The following is an 18397-nucleotide window of genomic DNA, read 5'->3' as shown; positions in this document are numbered from 1 at the left end:
AAAAAAAAGAATTTCTTACGTTGAATTAGCCAACATACAAGTACATCATGAGTTCTTGATGTGGTGTTCTACAATTCATTAGTTGACATTGATTTTGTTGCTTTTATTGAAGAATAGATTCTTAGAGGTCTTTATTCTGGCCATTCTGAATATATTTCTCTCTTTCACTTAATAATTCTTTTTTTTTTTTTAAGATTTTATTTATTTGTCCAAGATAGTACAAGCAGGGGGAGCAGCAGGCAGAGGGAGAAGCAGGGAGCCTGACGTGGGACTCAATTCTGGGACCCTAGAATCATGACCTGAGCTGAGGGTAAATGCTTAACTGACCAAGCCATACAGGGCACCCCAAACTGACAGTCTTTTTATATTTTTCCTAAATTTGTAAGATACGCTAAAAAAATGCTCAAAAGTGCAGGATAATAATATTTTGAAAAAAGATGGGGGGCAGAGGGGAAGGGGAGAGGAAAGAGGAGGGGGACAGGGAGAGAGAGAATCTTTAGCAGGTTCCAAACCCCGCATGAAGCCTGATGCAGGGCTGGATCTCACAACCCTGAACCAAAATAAAGATTCAGACGCTTAACCTACTGAGCCACCCAGGCACCCCCATATTTTGAATTTAAAATAAAATATAGGTAGTTATCTCAGGAGATTAAATATATCTAATATACATAATATAGTATGTGTATATATGTAATAAATAAATTTCTTTCACTCAAGAACTAAAAACATGTTTAGATTCCATAAAAAACAAAGTGACACAAAACACTAAGTCTTCTTTTCTGTTCACTTGGAATCGCCATCTTCTCCTGCAGAAATTTTTGAGTAATTCCATTTCAAACTCACCAGACTGCCCAGATTTATTTATAATAAATAACTCCAATACATGCAATGACGATATGTCTCTCTTCACTCTGAAATCCACTCTAAAAAAACAATGTGGTATCAGACTGTGATTAATAACGTGACCTCGCGGCCGTCTTCTGGCGTGGCAGCAGCTCAGTCATCCTCCATTCATTTCTCACGCTTACTTGAAAAGCTTTGTTTTGTGGCAATAAATCCCCCTTTCCAAGCAACTGCAAATATTGGGCAAACTGAGGACAGAAGTTTCCAAATTTAAATCTGAAATGTAAAGGTGGATTTTGCCTACTTTTTAAAGTAATTGTTTACTTCTGATTATAAAAATAACATAGCTTACGGTTAGAAATTATAAATATATCCAAAATCAAAAGTAAGAAAAAAGTCACCTGTAATCTGATCAGGCAGATATAGCCATTTTTAATATTATGGTGTCTTTATTTTCTACACACACACACACACACACACACACACACACAGGCTTCCCTGAGAGAAAACTGTCTCTAAAATTTAGTTGCACATTGGGATTCCATGAAAAGGAACAACACAAAGAAGGGGGAGTCCTGACCAGAGAAATGATTCTGGGAAGGGCAGCCCTTAGCCATGCATCCTAAGCTGCTTTTGAAGGCTGAATCCATATGCTCCTGGCCCACCTCTAAGTTCCCTGTCCGTGGACTGAGAGCCTCCTACTTCAAGCACCACCTCTCTCTGCTTTTCAGTCTGTGGATTCTCTGGAGCATCAAGAAATAACAATGGACCGGCGCCTGAGTGCCTCAGTGGGTTAAGTCTCTGCCTTCGGCTCATGTCATGATCTCAGGGTCCCAGGATCGAGCCCCGCATCGGGCTCTCTGCTCAGCGGGGAGCTTGCTTCCACCTCTCTCTCTCTCTTCACCTGCCTCTCTGCCTACTTGTGACCTCTCTCTGTCAAATGAATAAATAAATAAAATCTTAAAAAAAAAAAAAAGAAATAGCAATTGTGTCAGGGCTGAAGGCCATTCATGGACCAACAGCAAGGGTTCCTTCCCACCATTGGGGGTCCCACCTACCAGGAGCCAAGACTGATGCAGAGCTCTGAGGAAAGCAACCACACACCTGATGTCAAGTTGGATACAACAAACAAGGATGGAAGGGACCATGATTCAAAATTACTAGAAGTTATACTTATTCTAGATAGAGGTTTTCCCCCTCTGATCTCCAGTGCCTTTCCTAAGTGCTCACAAAATGTCTCAATTACCAACACAAGATTCACATAGTATCCCTCAGACCAAAGGGTCCATTCTGTGATTTAGGGGTTTTCTTCAGTGGGCATATAGCCATGGAATTCACTGCTCCTACCATGCAGCACATCACGCAGAATATCTTGGTTGCCCGGACAGAACTTTGACGCAGTGTCTCATAGGCTCAGCTGAGGTCCCAGCTGGAGGACAACACATTGTGGAGTTGGGACACTGTCTTTCCAAATGTGCAGAAAAGACCATTCACGATGCTGTGTCCCCAGTAGCTGGAAGACACGTGCCAGGAGCCATGGGTGGCAGTGACCTCAGCACACCCAGTCACCGGCTTTGAAGATTTGTGTCTCCATCCCCTCTTTTAGGTTCTGCAGGATCATGATCTCCAGGAGGGGGTAGGGGACACTTCCACCAAGAGATATAACCAAAGTTTCACTCAACCTTAATTTATAACTATCACCTGGCTATTTTGTGAATCTGATGATAGTAAGCCACAGGCAAAAAAGAAAAACAAAAGAGGCAGCTACTTTATTGTTGGAGGGAGCCAACCCGGGAGACACTAAGATTTTTCTTCTCTGTAGTGGAGGCAAGAGAATGTAGGGCCCTGGGGGAATTTCACCTACAGGAAAGGTGGCCATGAGAGGGTAAGTCTTGGTCCTTGCTTATCCAGTGGTAATAGCTATGAACATTAAATCATAGCAATCACAGCTTTCAAGGGCAAGGTAACCAGACCTCAGACCCCCTTAGGGTTGAAAGTCTGGATCACCCCCCTGGGAGAGCAGCTTAGGCCTGAAATGCTGGCCCAGAGAGAGAGAGATCTAGAGAGGACACAAAGGAGGGACAGGTAATGGATTGTCACTGTGGCCTCAGATCCAGCTGCAATCAGCAACGGCCACCTCTTATATAAGCCCTTCCAATTTTAGTCTTTTTCTCCTGTTAGAGATGTGGCTGTCCATCGCCTTGAACAACATAGCAGGTGGACTCATGGGGCCTGGGTGGATCTGAGTGGTGGAAATTGCAGACTGAACGGGTTTGGGTGCTTCTCCACCCTCATCCCGGGGAAAGCTTGAAGCAAGAGTCAACTGCCCTTCTCAATTACCTCTTTTTGCTTATCTGCCTGGGTCACTTTCTCTAGCACCTCGAGAGAATTTGTTCAGCCTGCCCGCGGGGCTACGGCAAATGCCAGGGATGTCACAAACCCAGGAATAACCTTCAATCCGTGAAGGACAGATATCAGTAGATAAATACCACAATGTCCTTGTATCTAATGGAGGTCAATTCTGGGCCATATTCCATATGTTTTCTCAAAAGGTCCCTGGCGGGTTGGAACACAGTTGCCCACCTTGGTAAGTCACTCATTACTGCACCTTGGACTTTTTTGGAAGTTTTGTCCCCTTCCCTGCCTCACTTGCCCTACGTCATTACTTGCAGTCCTCAGGATGACTTTCCCAAGTAACTTACCTGCTCTCTAATCCTTGCTTCTGGGTCTGCTTTTGGGAAAACTCAAATTAAGACAGTCTTTTAAAAGTTAAAAACAAAAGCCTCAGTAAGGAAGGAAAAGAGACCGAGATGGGACTCAGGAAATGTGAGCGGGAAGTACAGAGACCACAGGCACATCCTCACTGAAGTCCGCGTCAAGGACGTAAAGAAGGACAGCTGGGAAACAGCCGAGCACAAGACACACTGGACACACTCCGCATGGATGGTAGCTGAAGCAGGGCACACTCACTCCTCAAGACAGAAGAGAAGCGTTGGGAAGAACTCCAGGAAATCTTATCAGAGAGAAGCGCATGAATACAAAAGGCCCCAAGGGACATGGCAAGTGTTCATTTATTCGCCCATTCATTCATTCACTCAATAAATATTTATCGATGGCATGTCAAGCATCATTCTAAGCAATGCAGATCCAGCTAGGAATAAAATAGAAAAGACCTTGGCCCCATAAAGCTTCAATTCTAGAAGGAAGAAAACACATACTACTAACTCTCTAATGTGTCAGTCAGGTGTGGAATGCTATGAAGAGGGGCGCCTGGGTGGCTCAGTGGGTTAAGCCTCTGCCTTCGGCTCAGGTCATGATCCCAGGGTTCTGGGATCGAGCCCCACTTTGGGCTCTCTGCTCAGTGGGAAGGCTGCTTCCCCCTCTCTCTCTGCCTGCCTCTCTGCCTGCCTCTTTGCCTACTTGTGATCTCTGTCTATTAAATAAATAAATAAAATCTTTTTTTAAAATGCTATGAAAAAAAATAAAAATAAAGAGAATGATGGCATTTGTTTTGCTTTCTTTCTGTTTTGTTTTGTTTCAGTATTAAGGGATATAGTGAGGATTGATTGATAAGGTAACAGAGACCTGAGCTGAATCAAGAAGCAAACTATGTATCTTTCTAGGAAAGGAGCAGGAAAAGGCATATTGAGGGCAAGGCTCTGTCCTGGACCCAACCCTCCAATAAGATACGGATGAAGCAGTCGGCTTGATGAGTGCATTCATTTTCATTGGTGACATAGCAAACTGCTACAAAGTTGGTAGCTTAAACAATACAAACTTACTGTTTGCACTTCTGGAGGTCAGAAGTCTGACATGAGTTTCCCTGAGCTGAAGTCGAAGGGGCAGCAGGGTAGGGTTCTCTTCCAGAAGCTCTAGGGTAACACCGCTTCCCTTGCCTTTTAAGCTTCCAGAGGCCAGCTAATGCTTTTCCTACCTCATGGCCCCCTTCCTCCATTGTCGAGGCCAGCAATGCTGTGCCTCTCTGACCCTTCTTTTGTCCTCACATCTCTGTCTGACCACAGCCCTGGGAAATGTTCTCTGCTTTTAAGGATTCATGTGATCAGAATGGGTCCACCCAGATAATCTAGGATAATCTCAAAACATCCTTCACCTTAATTACGTTTGCAAAGTCCCTTTGGTAACGGTATCATATTCACAGGTTCTAAAGCTCAGAGCATGGACAACTTTGGGGGCCATTTCTCGGCCTGTCACAAAGAGTTTGGAAGAAGATGTTTGTACTCGTACGTCAGCACCTTCTTCCTTTCCAGAAACCTCCCTATCGCCGGAGGAACCCAAGGTCCTTCATGCTGTAAGTTTTATAGAAAAACCTCCCTCCCTTGAGAAGGGCTGTAAATGGCTGGAACTGGCTGGCCTCCAGGTCGTTGTGACCACAGATCAAAAGTCATGTCATTCTATGTCCTCCAATTCATCTGTAATAAAATGGATATTTTGGTCTTTGTTTGATTCTTACATCTACCTCTCAGTTGGCTCTGAACTTGTGTGAGAAAGAGAAGGAACTTATTTGTTCAATATCTAAAACCCCAAGATCAACCATAATTCTATGAATATCCCACCGACCTCTTTCATTCGACGCATCTACAACTAAAGGCATTATCTCTCTTTTAGACTGAGTTTTCCTCCCATGGTCTCTATTTTGTTTCCAATAAATTCACTATCTTCCACATCTGGGGTTAAAATGAGGCTCCCCATATCCAATAAATCACTATCCTTGTAGCTTGGGTACCCTACTCCCCCTCTACAGCTCTGTTCTACCTATAGTTCAGATCTTTAACATCTCTCCCATGTGTTCTTGTGGTAATGCCCTAACTCTTCTCCCTCTTCTCAGAATTGGCACCTCCCCCAACACAGCCATTGCCCTGCCCAAGAATGGCTGTCCCAGCAGGAAGTTACATAACTTCCTTGCTCCAACACTCGATGGATTTAAAGCATTTAGTAATGTCTATTGCCTACTCCTTAGATTGGCATTCAAAGCCCTCATGCAAGGACTTGGTATCTGCTCATCTTCTCTCACCATCATTCTCTCTCAATTTATGCTCAGTAATTCTGAGCTAGTTGCATTTGCCCTTACAAGTGCTGCTCTCTCATGCCTATCCCTTCACAGACTGTTCTTTCTTTAAGGCCCTAAACCACCCAACCCCATCCCACCCAATGTTACCACTTGTCTCCCTGGAAAATGAAGGCAAGGCAACTTAAAATTTTTCTGCAATGATACAGGGTATATAAAAGAAAATAAACAATGAAGCTGAGTATTGTGCAATTATATGATTTATATTGATCCTATACAATTTGTATCATTATTTCTTCATGTTGTTCAAAACTAATTGTTAATGATAGAACTGTGTCTTCTGGGCGCCTGGGTGGCTCAGTGGGCTGGGCCTCTGCCTTCAGCTCAGGTCATGATCTCGAGGTCCTGGGATCGAGCCCCACATCGGGCTTTCTGCTAGGTGGGGAGCCTGCTTTCCCCTCTTTCTCTGCCTGCCTCTCTGCTTACTTGTGACCTCTGTCAAATAAATAAGTAAAATCTTAAAAAAAAAAAAAAAAAAAGAACTGTGTCTTCTGTACCATGAAAGACAGAAAAGGAACAAGGACAACAGCTAAAATGGCAGAGGAAGCAGAACTAGGTCAAGAGAGCTGGGGTGTTCCTTTGTCCAAAGTCTCTATGGTTTTTTATCCCCAGAGTTTGGCAAAATCCATGGGTCCCTGTGTCCCAGGAACATAACCAAGGTATGATATTCCACCATGGTTTCCAACTCCAGCTTTGCCTGAAGAGTGCTTAAAATGGCAAATTCCTGTGCTACCCTCTAAGCCTACCGAATCAGACTCTCTAGAAGCAAAATTTAACATCGATCGTTTAATCCCCCTGAATTGACTCTAGTGCACAGCCACTGTTTAGGAACTGTGGTCATCTTGTCATAGTTGTGTCACACATGAACTCACATGGAGATTATTAAGTCTCTAACCAAATCCTAAACTAAGATTTATGAAGTCGAAACTCCCAGGCAATGGGAAACAGTAGGAACTATGGCAAACCAAACACCCATGCCCAGCCACTGTTCTATTTCAGGGAATGCCCATTTAGATAGTTGTGTAGGGTTGAATGTTGGTCCCCAAAATAATATGAACACACCTTAATCCCCAGAACCTACATAATTGACCTTTATAAAATAAGAGTCTTTGCTTTTTTTTTTTTTTTAAGATTTTACTTATTTATTTGACAGACAGAGATCACAAGTAGGCAGAGAGGCAGGCAGAGAGAGAGGAGGAAGCAGGCTCCCCGCCAAGCAGAGAGCCTGACGCGGGGCTCAACCCCAGGATCCTGGGACTATGACCTGAGCCGAAGGCAGAGACTCTAACCCACTGAGCTGCCCAGGCGCCCCAAGAGTCTTTGCTCTTGCAATGAAATTAAAGGTCTTGGGATAAGCTCATACTGGATTGCTTGTGGGCCTAAATCCAATGGCAGGTGTTCACATTACGGCAAGGCAGAGGGAAATTGGACACCAAGAGGTGACAGTGTGAAGAAAGAACCAGAATGTAGTGTGTGGCCACAAATCAGGCGCAGTCTGGATACACCAGAAGCTAAAAGAAACAAGGATGGATTCTCCTCTTCAGCCTTCAGAGAGAGTATGGCTCTGCCAACACCTTGATTTTGGATTTCTGGGCTCCAGAACTGCGAGAGAATACAGTTCTGTTGTATTAAGCCATCAACTTTGTGGTGATTTGTTATGGCAGCCACAGGAAATTAATACAGAAGTGTATCTAATGTTAACTGGGTTTTCCCGCTTTCTAAAAGAAGGCAGAAATCCAGAATTTTTCATGTGTAAAATCTCATTTTTAAATGTTGTCGATTTTTTAAACGTTCAAGTACTCAGCCATCCAAACAAAACACATCTGCATGTCAATTCTGGTACCAGTTTGCCATCTTTCTGCTAAATATTCACAAAGCCTTCCTAATGTTTAACCTTTCATCAGTCAACTTGAATTTCAATGCACATCTAAAAATCCGAGTTTTATCCTTCATGGGGCTAGTTCCAGAAATAGGCTAAATTATTTTTTGAAATCACAAAGTAGGAAGTAAAAATAATCTTTCTCTTTCCATCCATCATTGCTTCACATAAAAAGTGAGAAAAATTTCAAATCCTCTGTTTGACTGAAACTTAGGAATATGAACACATTTATTTTTTGAACTTGGCATTTGTCTTTCAGCCCAAATCTGTGTTGCGGAGATGGTTGCTAAATTTGGCCTGTTCGTGCATCCACCCTTGTTAGACTTTGACCAGCAAATACTGGCTTGAAGGCCAATGGCCCTGTCAGTGGAAATCAACTGGGTTCCCACCTTTGCTGCCTGCTCATGGCCTTTCCAGGTGGTCCTGAATATAGTAGCACCCCCTTACCTGCAGTTTTGCTTTCCATGGTTTCAGTTACCTGTAGTCAACCACCCTCCAAGAGAAGATGGTCCTCCTAATATATCATCAGAAGGTCAGTAGTAGCCTAACACTACAACACAATGCCTACATAGGTATTGTAAAGCATTGTACCATCTCACACCATCACAGGAAGAAGAGTGAGTACAGTACCAGAAGATATTTAAAAATATGTAAGATATGAAGGGATAAAACATAGCCTATATAGGGTTTGGTACTGCCAACGGTTTCAGACATCCACCGGAGGTCTTGGAATGTATTCCTCCCAGATAAGGGAGGAGTAGGGGTGACTCTAACTGCTGTTAGATTTCATTTCTCTAAGTCATTTTAATTTGCCATCTCCCCATTAGCATTTTTAGATGGCTAAATCCTTTTGCCTGGATTCCAGGGTAACTTTTAAGAGGAAATAATAACTAAGCCTCCCCATATTTGGGCTAGGACTGGCCAGCAGGAGACCTAAACATCTGCATGACCTTGGCCAGCTCTCTTCACCTCACTAGGCCTCAATTTCCTGTAGCTGATCTCTGAATTTCCTTTCTGCTTTAAAGATTATTTTGACAGTGTAATTTAATTATGCAATAAAATCTCAAATCTAGTTCATCTTTCTTCAGACTCACCCAAGGGTAGGGAAGGCAGGACGCATGCTTTGATTCCTTCACCAAGCAGTTATGGGGTTTCTACCATGCAACAGACCCTCTGCCAAGTGCTGGGGGCACAAAGCTGAGCACAACACGGATCCTTCCTCAAAGATCTTGCCGTCTTCTGGAAGTTGGGAGTGCAGCTACAAAGACATCAGCAGTTATAATAGAAGGTGATGTGAGAGGACTACACGGGGCTCAAGGGAAGCCTAGAGAGTCCGGGGCAACTCACATAGGAAGAGTCAGGGGAAGGCCCCTTGAGGAGGTGTTGCTTAAATTGAATTTGCAGAATGAGCAGGGGTTAGAAAGGCCAGAAGAGAAACAGCAGTCCGTGCCAAAATATAAAAGAATGAAATTTCTTTGAAAGTGCATGGGACTCAGAATGGTCAGCAATCATTCGCTGAATGAATAAAATGGGACAAGAACAATAAAAATTAAATCACATTCTAGTCCATTCCTACAAGGAATATTATTCGCTAGATGTTGGTAAATAGATGTGAAGCAATAATCTTACTGCTAAACAAAATCTGGGTGATGTCCACCATCACAATGGCTCACAGCAGACAGTTTTCCTTTTCCACATCCCTTTTTATAAAATTTTAATCCTTGGGTGCAGAACAGATTCCCTACCATATCCCACCTCTTAAATTTTGTTGCTTCATGACTCTGTCACCCAAATGCTGCAAATATTCACAGCATACAAACAGGAAGTCAAGGATAAGATAAAGCTTTCAGCCTACTATAAAAGAGCCCAAATACTACATTTCTGTGTGAAGGATATGTTCCTTCTATTTGAGGGATATGTTCTAATTTGGTAAGAGTGAGATTTATGGCAACCTAAGGTGATTCCCTATTCCTGAACATTCGGACATGTAAAACACAAGATTTACAGATCATGACTTTCCAAAACTCTAAAGTGTTTTTACAAGTTGTTCCTAAAGCTGATACCTTCCAGGATCAAAGGAATCAGGCAATGAAAGAAAATTATAAAAAATAGTCAGCAGTCAACAGCTCTTCCTATATTAACCTGTTACAGAATTAACCTGTGTGCAGAAACTCTCTGGAACTTCAAATTTAAAAACCTCTCCTGGGGAAAACTGAATGGGAAGAAGTCAGAGAGGGAGACAAACCATGAGATATTCTTTTTTATATATATATATTTTTTTCATTTATTTATTTGGCAGAGAGAGAGAGAGAGGGAGATCACAAGCAGGCAGAGACAGAGAGGGGGGAAGCAGACTCCCCGCTGAGCAGAGAGCCCAATGTGAGGCTCCATCCCCGGACCCTGAGATCACGACAGGAGCCAAAGGCAGAGGCTTAACCCACTGAAACACCCAGTGCCCCATGAAATACTCTTAACTATGGGAAACAAACTGCGGGTTGCTGGAGGTGAGGTGGGGGATGGGCATTAAGGAGGGCTCACGATGTGATGAGCACTGGGTGTTACACGCCACTGACGAACTGTTGAACACTACATCTGAAACTAATGATGCATTTTGTTGGCTAATTGAGTTTAAATTAAAAATAGATAAATAAATAAAAATTTAAAAACCTCATCTGACTTTTTGCTTAGAACCATTTTTTTTTTTTTCAGGAAATTCAGTTGTAAGAATTTGTTAGCATCTTGGGAGAAAGAGGACTGAAAAAATGTACACCATCTATTTTCTTTAAAGAATAAAACCATGACAAATAAGTGAATGTATGCCCATATTCCCAGCGTGTTTATGCAACAGCTTCTAGACTCGGTCCAACTATTTGATTCCAGACAAAGCCCTGGGAGAATCCAGCAAAACTTCTTGTGACACTCCTTTAAATCCTGGAAGGCATATTACTCAAAGGAGGCTCTCACCAACTGGCGAAGGCAAAAAGGAATAGAAACAACCACCAACCAGCACTGAAAAATTAGTCTGGACATTTAACAAAAAGCCAAAGGCAGAAAACATCCTGGTACATGGTCTTGTAGCCCCTTTCCTGGTCTTTGCATCCACTCCCAAACCTGTTTGCTTCCTCACTGCTGAAGATGGGGACTCATTCTACCGGTAGTCGTAACGTATCCTCGTGTGTCTTCATAGACTCTCCAAACCCTTTCTTACTAGAATGATTTGATCCCACCCACTTAGCTCCTCCAGAGGGACAAAAAAAAAAAAAAACAAAAAACAACAACAACAACAACAAAACAGAAATAAGGACCACTAGAAATAGATGAAACAAATTCAGGCACATTTTGTTGCTGGTGTGATCTCTGATTTAAACTATTTTGTATATAAACCATGAATACTTGTCAGAAGACAGTATTCTGCAAAACTAAACATTTTTCTCTTAAACATTCCCTTATCTGCACCAGACTTAACTTGATATGCCTGAGGTCGTATTAATTTTGCTTTTATCTGCTTCTCCTGGATAGTCATGATTTTATTTACCTTGAAAATTAATCAGTAAAATATGGGAACTTGAAGAAAAAGGAACACAGATCATACTCTTAGTCTTGGAGCTTTATAGGTGGATCAGGCTGGAGTTAATTTTCCTTTTCTTTCTTTTTTTTAAATTTTATTTATTTATCAGAGAGAGAGAGAGGGGAAGAGAGCGAGCACAGGCAGAGGCAGAGGGAGAAGCAGGCTCCCTGCTGAGCAAGGAGCCCGATGTGGGACTCTATCCCAGGACGCTGGGATCATGACCTGAGCCGAAGGCAGCTGCTTAACCAACTGAGCCACCCAGGTGTCCCTAATTTTTCTTTTCTTAAAAAAATTCAAAAATATTATCTTCCTGCACCCTCATCTTCAGTTTAAGGGAGCTCTTTACTGTTTTCCAAGGGAAGTACAGAGACTTCTAAGTCTAGAAGTTCTTTAATTCTCAGAAAACTATGATCAAGACAAAGGACTGAACTTGGCCTAAATGGAGATCTGATGCCTCCCTCCCATCTGGTCTGGAAGCCACTGGCTTTGGGTCCTGTTTATTGCCTGTAACCTCCTTCAGGCATAATGGATTCTCACTTCTCTCTGGACCTCCATCACCAGATATGTATACAATAACAGATGTTCAAAAATGATTTGATGAATTAATTTAATGGAAAAAGAACATAAACATTTCCAAACCTATTAAACAAAATAAGTCAATCAGAGGAAAACTATCATATGATCTTATTCATATGTGGAATTTAAGAAACAAGGCAGAGGATCATACGGGAAGAGAGGAAAAAATGAAACAAGACAAAACCAGAGAGGGAGATAAACCATAAAAGACTCTTAATCACAAGAGATAAACTGAGGGTTATTGGAGGGCAAAAGGGTGGAGGAATGGGATAACTGGGTGATGGACATTGGGGAGGGTTGTATTGTAATGAGCACTGGATATTACATAAGACTAATGAATCACAGACCTATACCCCTGACACAAATAATACATTATATGTTAATTAATTGAACTTAAATTTTTAAAAAAGAAAAATCTCCAAATAAATTGAGAACAAAATAATAATAATAATAATAAAGTACCTAGCATTTTTTTTAAAGATTTCATTTATTTATTTGACAGAGAGAGAGATCACAAGTAGGCAGAGAGGCGGGCAGGGGGTGGGGGGGCAGAGAGCCCAATGCAGGGCTCTATCCCAAGACCCTGGGATCATGACCTGAGCCGAAGGCAGAGGCTTTAACCCACTGAGCCACCCAGGCCACCCCCACCTAGCATTTATTGAGAGCTGCTAGTGCCAGCCAATCTTTTGAGTGCATGGATCAATTTGTTAATTTTATGCAATCACCCAAGGAAATAGATTCTACTTCTATCCCCCAGTTCTCAGATGATGGAAACGAGCACATATAACTTAGTAATCTGCCCAAGGTCTCAAAGCTGAAGAGAGTGATGGATCTGGAAACCACAAACCCCTGGCAGTCTGAGTCTATGCAATTAACCATCATAGCTACTAATTTCCATGTTTCCACAGAGTCCGCGGGTTCTATCAACTTCTGCTTTACAAAAGTGTGACCCAGCCTTTGTGGCTCTTTCTTCACAACATTCGATCCTAAATTCCATTCCCCACATTTCAACAGAGAAGTTCTGGGAGACACCTGAGGTTTCAGGATGCTCAGGTGATGCAAATCTTCACTATAGGAGTTAGCAGGATGGCTCGCCAGGAAAAAAGGATGTTCAGAGGTAAGGAGGTTTCCACTCATCAGTGTTTTCTCCAGTTGGAAAATGCCTCCTTTGTGCAAGATGTCCTCCAACATATAGAAGGGTACCACAAGAAGAGAGGATTAAACCTTTCATGTTGTTCCAGAGAAGACAATAAGGACTAATGGTAGAAATTACCAGAAGGCTGATTTTCCCCCAAATCTTTTAGTATTTCAAATATAGTGAAAAGTTGAGAGAATAGTAAAACAAACATCTTTATCCATTTCTAGTCTCAACAATTAACAGTTCTGTCATATTTGTTTAGTCTGGATATATAAAATTTTTTTTTTGGAAACATTTTAAAGCAAGCTGTAGATATCATAATGCTTCACCCCTATATCTTAAAATGCATATCCTGGGTTTAAGTTACATAACTTAAGCTCTTTCCTATTATCTTAGCCCAGGGAAGAGAACAAAAACCTAATTTCCTTCTCTAGGAAAAAAAGAAAAACTCCTTTGTCTTTCTGACATCAGACTAGTGCCTATTCTCATAATCCCAGCTATCTACCCACTTAGACCAACCGGTTACCCTTCCTAGCTTCACTCCATAATTATCGACTCTTGAATCTGGAAGATTCCATCAAGAATACCTATGCTAGAGCCTTCTCGGCCTTCAAAGACAAAAACAAAAACAAAAAAAAAACTTCCTCCTGCCCTGTATCCATTTCTCTTCCTGCCCCAAAGCTGAATCTGTAGTAGTCTTTCAAAAGATTCAGGCACAGCCTAATGTCTCAGCTCTCTTCCCAGAAAGGAAAATTTGAGTGCTGGGCCCCACCTGGGGTTATAGTTCATTGGCCTGAGCACAACATGGGACAGGGCTGATCTATGAACCTAGAGCACTAGGCTGAGGATAACCTAAATTCAGGGAGGGTGAAACAGCCAGACCATCTATGTGAAGAGGCAGTCCAAAAAAATAAGCTTAGAGCCCAGATCCACCATGAGGAAATGAGACAGACACTATATTAGCCAGGGTTCTCCAGAAAAGCAAAATCAATAGGATATAGAGATATATATGTAAAGAGATTTATTATAAGGTATTGGCTTACACTATTATGGAGGCTGAAAAGTCCTAATGGTGTAATTCCAGTCCAAGTCTGAAAGCTTGAGAATAGGGAGTTCTGAGGGCAGGAGGGTACCAGTGTCCCAGCCTGAAAAATAAGGCAGAGAGAAGATTCCACCTTCCTTCAGGTTTTTACTCTATGTAGGTACTCAGTGGATTGGATGAAACCTACCCATATCATACAGGGCCAACTGCTGTACTCATCCTACCAACTTAAATGTTAATCTGTCCTGGAAAAACCTTCACAGACATACCCAGAAATAATTCTCAACTGGCTACCTGAGCATCCATTGGCACAATCAAGTCGACATATAAAATTAACAATCACAGAAACTTAGGATCCCATAGATTTAGAGAGAAGGGTTGGGGCAGAGCCTCATAATAGACCCTGAGCTCTTAACAGGGCACCCCATACTTCAGCTTAGACTCAGAAGGGAGCAAAAGGAATAGAAAGGGGTGGTTGAAATGAAGGCCAAGTTGCAAAAAGAGATACATGAGCTAGGTAAGCAGAAGTTTAGTCTTCTAATCCAAAGGGTCTAAATTCAAGATGCTCTATCCAGAGTCCCGCCCACTCTGAGGGTCTCTGCCTCTGTCTCTGTACCCCACCTGAAGATCTGACCCTCTTCCCAGCAAGAGGGAAAGAATAATTTGGGGCATGGTCTATATGTAGTGAAGTAAGAAACAATGGCATAAAAAAGCCAAAGAAGTTGTAGTGGAGGAAGGGAAAAGAAGAGAAGGGAGAGATTCCAGAAGGGATGTTCTCTGCTGACTGGGGAGATGGTCACATAGCACGTAAGAAAAATTTAGGATCTGACAAAACATGGGGGAAGCTGACAGGCCAGCAAAACCAGGCTCAGTTCCCATCCTGCTGTGAGCAGGATGATAACTCTTGAACCTGGAAACAATTAATAGAACATTCTCAAGAGGGCAGGTGTGGGGTTGATCATTAGCAGGAAGACCACTGTGTTATGAGAGGACACCGCCGGTTCCTTTTGTGACAAAGAGCATGTGCAGAGCTACTCAGAGCTTTAGAGATTATCACAGGAGAAAAACAACTTCCCCAATACTTCCTCCCCACCCCAGCTGCGTGCGCATGCACGCACACACACACATAATCAGAAATTTTGCTTTTCTTCATTTTATTAAAAGAATAGCACTGGGTTTTTGTGTCCTACCTTCAAAAAATGATGGGCAGAGGAAGGTGGAAAGTGAACACTACTGAGCTCTCCCTTTCTTTCTTCTCTGCCCTAAATACAAGGAGAGAAGATGAGAAGAAACCCAGGGGCTTATGGAGGCCAGGAATAGGGGCCATTTCTCAAGCTGCTTGTCTGGAGAGAGACCTGAGCCCAAAGAGTGGGGCCTGCCTTCCTGCAACATATTCCTGAAGGCTTTGAGGTGTGCCATCTTGACTGAATTACATTGCATATTATTTTCTTTCCTGTATGTTTCTGGTTAGGGCCAGCCACAGAGACATTTTTCTGTGAGATCTGGAAAGCAGAAGCGAAGTGGAGGCCATACTGGTTCCTGTGAAGGGAGGTTGAGCACCGGCGCTGTTGTATCACCCACACTGCCGTGTGCTGCCGCCCTCTCTGACCAGGCAGCTCCTGGCTCTGTGGCTGTGCCCCTTTCCCGTGGGTCCCCACATCAATATTGTCTGCTCCTGGGCCAGGTGTGTGTTTAGCTGTTTGATGAAAGACCCAAGTTTCTTCTGTGAGACACCACATCATTAAGGTGGCACCAGTGAGAACAGACTCGGGTCCCAGTCGGTCTTCTTCAGTTGCAGCTTGGTCCTGCTCTTTCCTACTCAACACCTGCTTACCCTCTTCCAACTACCTGCCCTGTGGACTTCAAGGTCACAGGGTCCTCTCAAGTCAGCTCAAAGAGCTCAACCATTAGACACAAAGATAGATCCCATACATGATATGAGATAGATAGATAGATAGATAGATAGATAGATAGATATAAACATATACATATTCGTATTCACAGGTATATATCTGCTTCTCTGATTGAACCCTGACTGATTCAATACTCTAGAGGAGAGTTCCAGATCTTTCCCAGGACATGCAGCTCAGAGTTTTTAGGTCACATTAATTTCCCTCCTGATTGTTCTCAGCAAACCATTTTGTATGTTTTTGTTGCTCGGAGACATAAAAACACGCAGTGCCCAGCCATTTATAAGCAATTTCTCAAATATCTCCAAACTGACAATTGTTTTAAACATTCCATGTCTCATTCCAAGTGGAGAAAGTTCATTATTCCAGTGCTATCAAAATTTGTTTGTTCGTTTGTTTGCTTGTTTGTTTTAGCTCTCCATAGAGTGAAAAGCCACTTATTAGCTGTGTGATTTTTGAGCAAGTCACTTCAACTCTTGGAACTCCATTTCTTCACGTATAAAATGGAGTTATGATGGGATTGTTGTCATAATGAAGTAATGGCAGTCCAGAGATGTGTATAGTACCTGGCACTGGATAATTATTCAGTTGAAAAGAGGAGAGAAAACAAGGAAGTCTTGATTTTTGCCTGAAGGAAGAGGAAACTTAGCTCCCTAGATGAGAACCTGGCACAAAAGATGAGGCACAGGGGCAGAGAAAAAGCTCAGGAATTTTTCCAGATTCACTCAGGGTCTTGGGTAACTAACCTTTGAAAGGCACTTTATTTGCAGAAGAAAAAATAGAGGCACGTTGACCCATAGATCAGATGAAGATGTCTTCAGCTTGTCAAGTAATTGTGTTTGAGAGACAAGGGCACCTGCTTCTAGAAGCCACGGGAGACATGGTAGAAATTCAGAATATTGAAAGAGAAAGTAGCATTTTATCCTTTTAAAAGTTCATTTTATCTGTGGTTTCGAATGGAAACATTGCTTATGGTACAAAATTTAGGATTTATAAAAAGTAAATAATGGAAAGCCATCCTCCTTCCCCCATTTTCTCCTTCCTCTATCACCCATTTCTTGTGTATGCATTCAGAGGTGGTCTGCATGTGTGCAAATACACACATGTGCACACACACATACCGATACATCCATCCACAGAAGATAAGCCAAGTAGATAAATGTCTTTATATATAATTCTATAATATGTATTTTATATATTTTTTAATTTTAATGTAGTTTATTCTACATACTCTTCTCTCCTTTGCTTTTTATACTTCACAATGTATCCTGGAACTTTTCCATTTCAATACAAACTGCCTGCCTCGTTCTTTTTAGTGACTGCATAATAACTAGAAATTACAGCCATTTTTGACCTGTATGGTTACATTGTTGCCAGTCTCTTACTATTAAAACAATGTTGCATGAACATATTTGTACACATAGTATTTCACATTCGTGCAACTGTATCTTAGATTAAATTCCCGGAAAAGGAAATTGTTGATTCAAAGGATTTGTATGCTATTTATAGATATTGTTAATCTAATTTTGTTAGAGATTATATCAATTTACACTCCTGCTATCCAGTTCTCTGTTTCCCTGCATTAATAGCCATGTGTTATCAAAATTTGTATCTTTCCCAAACTGACTGGTGAAAGCTGTATCTCATTTTAGTAGTAAGTGGCATTCCCCTTGTCATGACTAAAGGTTGAATCTTTTCATACTTTAAGAATTATATATATATAATTTTCTTTTCTGGGGCACTTGGGTGGCTCAGTAGATTAAAGCCTCTGGCTTCAGCTCAGGTCTTGATCCCAGGGTCCTGGGATCGAGACCACATTGGGCTCTCTGCTCAACGGGGAGCCTGCTTCCCCCTCTTTCTGTCTCTGCCTGCCTCTCTGGCTGCTTGTGATCTCTGCCTATCAAATAAATAAATAAAATCTTTTTTAAAAATTTTTTTAAAATAATAAAAATAATAATTTAAAAAATATTCTTTTCTGCGGATTATCTGCTAATGTGCTTGCCCAATTTTCTACTGGCTGGTCTGCCTTGTACCAATTTGTAGGAGTACTCTTTGTATTAAGGAAATTAGCCCTCTGTGATGTGTGTTGTAAATAGTTTTTCTCCGGTCTTCTGATCTTCTTTGTGGTGAATTTCCAGGCAGACTTTTTTCAAACAAGACGCATTTGTATTCTATTCTATGTTGCCTCTAAAAAGTGTTGATCTACCAAAGCTTTCTGAGAGCTCAAAAGCTTATTCATGAAAACTTGAACTAAAAGTACCAAATAATATTAATATAATAAATGTTGCTTGGATCTGACCAAAGCCTGAGATCATAGGTGGACAAATTTCCCCCAACGAAAAGATTGAAGGATTT

At 41.8% G+C, this 18397-nt stretch overlaps 1 long non-coding RNA gene across 1 annotated transcript; it reads left to right on the top strand.

Annotated features, from left to right (window-relative positions):
• The first annotated feature begins 678 nt into the window (after positions 1-678).
• LOC116583997 lies at positions 679-14161 on the top strand. The gene is made up of 3 exons (XR_004283009.1): positions 679-690; positions 2026-2031; positions 14108-14161. It is a non-coding gene; the product is annotated as an uncharacterized LOC116583997 (long non-coding RNA).
• The last annotated feature ends 4236 nt before the right edge of the window (positions 14162-18397 follow it).

This window comes from Mustela erminea, chromosome 2, assembly GCF_009829155.1.
Source record: "Mustela erminea isolate mMusErm1 chromosome 2, mMusErm1.Pri, whole genome shotgun sequence".
Taxonomy (NCBI): Eukaryota; Metazoa; Chordata; class Mammalia; order Carnivora; family Mustelidae; genus Mustela; species Mustela erminea.
The sequence above is the reverse complement of the archived record's forward strand: the minus strand, read 5'-3'. Positions and strand labels throughout refer to the sequence as shown.